Genomic DNA, 7,346 nt, shown 5'->3' with positions numbered 1-7,346 from the left:
GAGCCTTCGAAGTTCTTGATCGATTCTTCGGTGCTGTGCCTTCCTCATGGTCCAGCTCTCATATCCGTACACGCCTACTGGGAAGACCACAGCCATAACTATACAGACACCTTTGGTACGTGGGTCTGTAAAATCTAGGCTCCTATTGCCATGCTGGAGTAACTAAAGATTCACACGCGAGGCAAGAGAGAAAGTTGAGGTGGGGTGGGGGTGGTTATCGGGACCGCAGCGTGTGTCATCTGAGCATCACACACCCGGCTGACGGAGCCTGCATTTTTCGACTTTCAGGATTCACCGCATGTTGTCTATGCTCCCAGCAGGATGGGTGGACAGACCACGGTCTGAGTGACAAAGCACACTGGAGGTCCTTCTTTGAAAGTGCTGTCTCAACAGAAGGGCCAGGGCCTGGAGGCAAAGGAACGAAACGGAGGAGCTTGGTGCAAATTCCATTCTAGCATCATGCTTGCCGACAGAGATGATCACTTGTCATCATATCATGGAGTCTATAAGCAGGGACTTGTAAGTTCCGGTGCCCCAGTGCCGGAAGGGATCGCAGCCCAGTTCCGTCAGCCTGGCCCTTATTCCCGCTGTCTGTCTGAAGCGCTTCAAGTGGTGAAGCCTCGTGCTGCGCTTAAGCACACTGATCTCGGCCTCGTGGCGTCTTCTGGCCGGCTCCTGTGACAGCCTTCAGCCAGCCCGGCTCTCTTGCACTGAGTGACTGTATTTGCAATGCCAGCTTCCATGGGTGAGCTAGAATAACCCACCTTGGACTTTTAGACACAACACTAACATCTTTTTTTCCCCCAAGGACCATGGTGCACTGACTTTATTCCCTTCTATTTTTGGCTGTACTGGGTCTGTGTGGCTGTACATGGGCTTTCTCTAGTTGAAGAGACCTACTAAAGGGGGTCACTCTGGTTACGAAGCACAGGCTTCTGATGGCAGTGGCTTCGCTTGTGGTGGAGCACGGATTTTTGGAACATGGGCTTCACTGGTTCTGGCACATGGGGTTTTTTTTTTTGCTCCACAGCATGTGAGCGCTTCCCAGACTGGGGATCAAATCAGTGTCCCCTGCACTGCCAGGGAAGTCCCGCACTTTAGAAGCCTGAACCCCAAAAAAGATGGCAAAGAATCCACAAAAAAAAGTCATGAAAATACAGACTTGATTCACTCATCAGAGCATTCCTTTGACACGTGTCCTGATCTCCTCCGGTCATAAAGATGATGAGGAATTGAAGCCGTGGTACCTACATGGACGACAGGAATTCAGGTTCTGGGTGACCCTCCATGGGGCCGTTTTGAAGATCAGGCTGGATCCTCAGCCCAGCCCAGTCTATTCCCAGCTCTCTGCCTTGGAGCTGAAGGTCAGATATCCACGACTGCCACGCAGCTAAACCAACATGAACGGGGTCACTCAGGGTGGCACCAGGGACACGGAACCTCACTTCTCCCGCTGTGTGTCCCTCCTCAGCCACCAGCCCTCATCAAACACCGCGGGATGTCCGTTCCATACCAGGAGCACGCACATCCTTCCTTTCTCTTCATTTCCTTCCAGACCATCCCATCTGCGTTTTAAAAAGTGCTCTCTTTAATGAATACACATTTTTTGGTTTGTTTGTTTTATCGATCACAATGAAGTTTTAGAAACTGCTGCGGCACGGGCCCACTTAGAGGTAAGCCTCCCTACTGACCTGGACTTTCATTTCCGCTTTCCAACTGAGTTCACTACTGGGAGCAGGCCGTGCACCCAAATCCCAGGGTGGCTGGTTTGGACAATGAACCGTGGGGACTCCTTCTGGTCACACCTCTCCCCGTCTCCCAGGCAGACTCAGTTTCTGCTCTCTCTTGCCTGAACCTTTATGGATTTCCCTAATCTTCGACAGCAACTTCTACCCCTGAAGCTACTGAAAAGCCCTTGTCCCATAGATCCCCACCTCCGAGCTTTACACTCTGTCCTGTCCCAGAACTAACTAGAAACGGGTGTGAGGACGGGCACCCCTCTGGCCACTGCCCTTCGGTTCTTCCTCTCCTCCACATGAATCCCACGGTCAGCCAGGTCAGTTACATGTCAGCCTAACTAGGTATTACTATTACACACGTGTGTATCTTTGCACACATGTAGGTGTGACGGATGTGTATGCATGTGGGTGCGTATATGTGCATACAAACAAAGCTGTGTATATGTCTGTGTGTGTGTGTGTATGTATATACTTCCCACCTCCTCGCTGGGAAGCAAATAATCTTTGCACATTGTCTACAAGTGGCCTTCTCAGGTGGCGCTAGCGGTAAAGAACCCTCCTGCCAATGCAGGAGATGTAAGAGATGTGGGTTTGATCCCTGAGAAGGGAAGATTCCTTGGCGGAGGGCATGGCAACACACTCCAGTACGCTTGCCTGAAGAGTCCCCAAGGACAGAGGGGCCTGGTGGGCTACAGCCCACAGATTCACAAAGAGTTGGACACGACCAAAGCGACTCAGCATGCACACATACTAAGGGTAAGGGGAGGGTGGGGCAAATTGGGAGATTAGGACTGATACATACACATACCATGTGTAAAATGGATGAGAAGGTTGGACAGCATCACCGACTAAAAGGACATGCGTTTGCACAAACTCCGGGAGATGGTGAAGGACAGGGAAGCCTGGTGTGCTACAGTCCACGGGGTCGCAGTCGGACACGACTAAGTGAATGAAAAACAAGAAATGCGTCAAAGAGCCAGCTAGTGGAAACCTACTATAAAATACAGGGAGCCCAGCTCGGTCCATGACGACCTAGAGGGCAGGATGGAGGGGTGGGTGGAGGCCCATCAGGGAGAGGGTACTGTATTCAGACAGCTGATTCAGGGTGTTGGGAGGCCCACCAGGGAGGGGGTACTGTATACAGACAGCTGATTCAGGGGGTTGTACAGCAGAAACCCAACACTGTAAAGCAATTACACTCCAATAAATAAATAATAGAGAATGCACCTGGCACATTAAAAAAAACTGTCTACGTGATTGTGTCCTTAGAAAAGGATTAGATTAGCAGATACGGTTTGAAATCAGAAAAAAAAAAAGTTATCAGTGAACTGGTGAACTCCAGAACTACTATTCTTTGCAGCCAGCTATCAGCATTTCAAATGCCCCTGTTTTGGGAAAATGACTATGAAATGAAGAGCTTTATTTTCCAAATAAACATTTCTAAAAGTCCGTCGATTTTATTTTCAAAGCAAATGTAAGGAAACATCTAAATAAAAAAGTTGCCTCACAAGGACACATGTTCTATGAAAGAAAGAAAACCTTCCTAAGGAGAAAAGTAAAAAGAAACGATGCTATATGCATGGTGGTTTCTTATGAGCTTTCAGCAACACTCAGGAAAAAAGTGGAAACCAGTGTTGAGGTATCAGCCAAGCTCCCCGGTGTCAGACATCCCACAGAATCCCCCCATGCCTGTCCACGTGTCATGTGAGAAACAGACTTAGAAATGTTCGTCTCACGATGACCACGGTTCATGCGGGGAATCAGACAACCGTGAGAGGCACGAGAAAACATATAGAGAACGCTGGCTGCAGAGAAATCAAACAAGGTGGGGGGCGGGGAGAAGAAGCCCGTTACAGGAAGGACAAAGGTGGAGACATGCGGCAGACCTGTGTTCTCATCCAACAAGAGAACCGTGAGCAAATTACAAAGCAGCGGGCGACGCGGAAATAAGGCCCCATGGAAATCAGCACTTCCTTGGAAAGAATTCAGGGTCTTGGAGAAGGAAATGAGGCAGAGGTATTTGGCTTTGAGACCGAAGAGTGTTTCATACGGAAATCTCATCTCCAAAGCAGAGATGAAGGTGAGTTATGCTGCCAAGCTGCCAGCAGTGTTTGTCTCTCTGAAGGATTTTTTTTTTTGTTATTTGTATTAAGTATTCAGCCTGTCAACAGAAACAGGATAAGGAGGCAGATTTAAGGACTTGACCCCAGGTGGTGCCAGGGGTAAAGAATCCACCTGCCAGTACAGAGGTGAGGGTTTGACCCTGGATCGCGAAGATTCCCCCGGAGAAGGATGTGGCAGCAACCCACTCCAGTTTCCTTGCTGGGAAAATCCCTTGGACAGAAGACCCTGGCGGGCTACAGTCCACGGGATCGCAAAGAGCCAGACACAACCAAGCGACTGAGCACACAGCAGTTCATAACAGAGCCAGGGGCGAAGTGGGTCACATGTTGGAAGGAACCCCACGTAAAGATCTTGGGGGAGATGGCCACCCATGAAGATTACGTTTGGCTTCTATTTCTTCAACCAGGCCCCCAGACTACTCTCCCGGTTTCTATTAAAGGGAGAACTGTATCTTAGGCGCACGTTCAAGTCTCCTGCACAGGCTTCAGGTTTGACGAGCGTAGCGTGGCGTGCTGGAAACAGTCCTCCCTGCAAAGGGAGGCCCGCTCTGTCCACCTGAAGGGCTGAGTGGAAACCCAGTGCCCTACTGAGCACGAAGCAGCTGGGGCACTCTCTGAGATGGGGAGGTGCTCTGCAAACAGGAGCAGCCTCTCCTTTTACCTCTGCGTTTGCTTCTCTCAAGAAAAAGGCGTGTGCATGCTAAGTCGCTTTGTGTCTGACTGTCTGTGACCTCGTGGACTGCAGCCCGCCAGGCTCCTCCGTCCATGGGGATTCTCCAGGCAACAGTACTGGAGTGGACTGCCGTGCCCTCCTCCAGGGGACCCTCCCGACCCAGGGATCGAACCCGCGTTTCTTAACTCTCCAGCATTGGCAGGTGGGTTCTTTACCACTAGTGCCCAAAGAAAAAGGTATTCAACTACAGTTCCTAAAGTCCCCTATTGTAGGGAGCATGTTAATGAACGATAGGGCAACAAACTCACGTCCAGGTGAGCACAGGTCCTGAGAAGGCCCCGCATGAAGAAAACGAGCAGTAGAAGGAAGAGGAAAACGAGGGGGCAGGGCTGGGTATGGAAAGAAGATGAAGAGAAGAAGTAAGAACAAACACAGGAGCTCCCTGAGGTCCAGTACCTAAGACACTGCACTCCCACTGCTGGCGGCCCAGGTTCAGTCCCTGCTCAGGGAACCAGAACTCACATGCCACAACCAGTCTCCTGGGTAGATCAGAACTGGACGACAGAACCACCTACTCCCCAAAGACATCTTTTTTTGTTGCTGTCCTTGGGAATTCCCTGGTGGTTCAGATGGCAAAGAGTCTGCCTGCAATGTGGGAGACCTGACTTCGATCCCTGGTTTGGGAAGACCCCCTGGAGAAGGGAATGGCAACCCAGTCCAGTGTTCTTGCCTGGAGAATCGCATGGACAGAGGACCCTGGCAGGCAACAGTCAGAACCACCTACTTCAAAAATACATCTTTTTTGCTTTTTTTTTAGATTAAAAAATATAAAGAAGAACCAAAATACAGAAATAATGCAACTGATGTGAAGAACTGACTCACTGGAAAAGACCCTGATGCTGGGAAACATTGAGGCAGGAGGAGAAGGGGACAACAGAGGATGAGATGGCTGGATGGCATCACCCACTCAATGGACATGAGTTTGAGTGAACTCCGGGAGATGGTGAAGGACAGGGAGGCCTGGCGTGCTACAGTCCATGAGGTCGCAAAGGGTCAGACACGACTGAGTGACTGCACTGAACTGAACCGAATGCAACAAACAATATTCAGATGAAACGTACTAGACAATTAACAATTCTTTCACTGAAGCTTATGCACAATATATTCTTGTTAAAAACTCACACTGCTTGTCCAAGGTTATTAACGTGTTCAAGTTGCTCCTGTTTGATCCGTGGCTTGGGAAGATCCCCTGGAGAAGGAAATAGCAAACCACTCCAGTACTGTTGCCTTGAAAACCCCATGGATGGAGGAACCTGGTAGGCTACAGTCCATGGGGTCACAAAGAGTCGGACACAACTGAGTGACTTCACTTTTGGTAAGCTACGAAACGGGTTATTTGCAAAGATTTCCTTTACAGGGGACAGGGGAGGACAATGGACATGAAGCCCCCTCCTTTAAGCAGAAAAGCAGGGAAAAGAGCTCTGAAAAACAAGGCTAGGTTTGGTGGTCAACCCTGACGTGGGTAGTGCAAGTCGCTCAGTCGTGTCCGACTCTTTGCGACCCCATGTACTGTAGAGTTCATGGAATTCTCCAGGCCAGAATACTGGAGTGGGTAGCCTTTCCCTTCTCTAGGGGATCTTCCCAACCCAGGGATCAAACCCAGGTCTCCCACATTGCAGGCAGATTCTTTACCAGCTGAGCCACAGCTCAGGGAGTAATGGTTATGGGTACTGCCCAGGGCAGTAGTGCCCAGGGCTAATTTCAGGGAGATTTCCCTCTAAGGTCTGGTTAGGGGATTGCAACATAGTTCTATATTCCTCTTAGTCATTTTTCTTTTTTTTAATGTTGATGGTTTGGAAGTCAGGGAGCTAAGTGCAAGTTGGGTTTATATGTGTGCGGGGGGAGGGGGTGGGTTTCCTAAAGTCGAAAGCTGCCAGGTGGGTCTTGAATCATCTGCCACTTTTGAGTTCCAAAAGGAAGAGTGTCATTCACCTTGTAAAGAGAGCAAACCACCTCAGTGATGGACAGATGATGAGATTAAAGGCAGTGATTTATCCTTGGAGGGAAAAATCCCCAAAGTGGTCTGCAAACATAGCGAATTGCAGAGGCATAGAAGCTGGCGTGGGTATAAAACTTGCCTAGTCCCACGGCACCTGCATACCTCTATCAATCTCTGCATTAAGCCGGCACGTCGACAACATCGCTTTTGATTAGCAAGCAGAGCTGGTGTCCTGGGGCCGCCTGGTGCGTTATGGATAGGCACAACTCAACTCCGACAGGTGGTTTATGGTTCCCTTGAACGCACACAGGGAAATCAGGAGCTGCCTGGTATTATGAAAAGCACCACCTGCTTGGGAGTCCAATTCGATACACAGCTCTCTTTTTTATTTTTTGACCATGTAGGTGATGCAATGCTCAGAAATGGATGCCTTTATGTGCGAAAGACACACTGAACATCTAACGGACTCGGGAAGGCTCAGAGTTCTCTTATCTTGGGGGTGACGACTCAGCTGTCACAGATGAGCAGGCGCTGGCTGTAACCTCAAGGAGGCAAAGCCGTTAACGCTGGTTGACGGGAACACCTTTCGTCTTTGACTGCACTCTGACCAACTTCAAGAGAAACATTTCACTTTCCGAGAGCTGCACTAGTGACTGGCTCATTCCAGGACGATACACCCAAGGGTGAGGAGAAATGCTTGATTACTATTACTACAGAAATGTGCTAGGACTTCCCTGGTGGTCCAGTGGCTAAGACTCCGCATTCCCCATGCAGGGGACCGGGGTTAGATCCCTGGTCAGGAAACCAGGTCC

This window comes from Moschus berezovskii, chromosome Y (assembly GCF_049115385.1).
Source record: "Moschus berezovskii isolate FMDL1 chromosome Y, NW_MosBer_1.0, whole genome shotgun sequence".
Classification (NCBI taxonomy): Eukaryota; Metazoa; Chordata; class Mammalia; order Artiodactyla; family Moschidae; genus Moschus; species Moschus berezovskii.
This window is presented reverse-complemented; position numbering follows the sequence as displayed.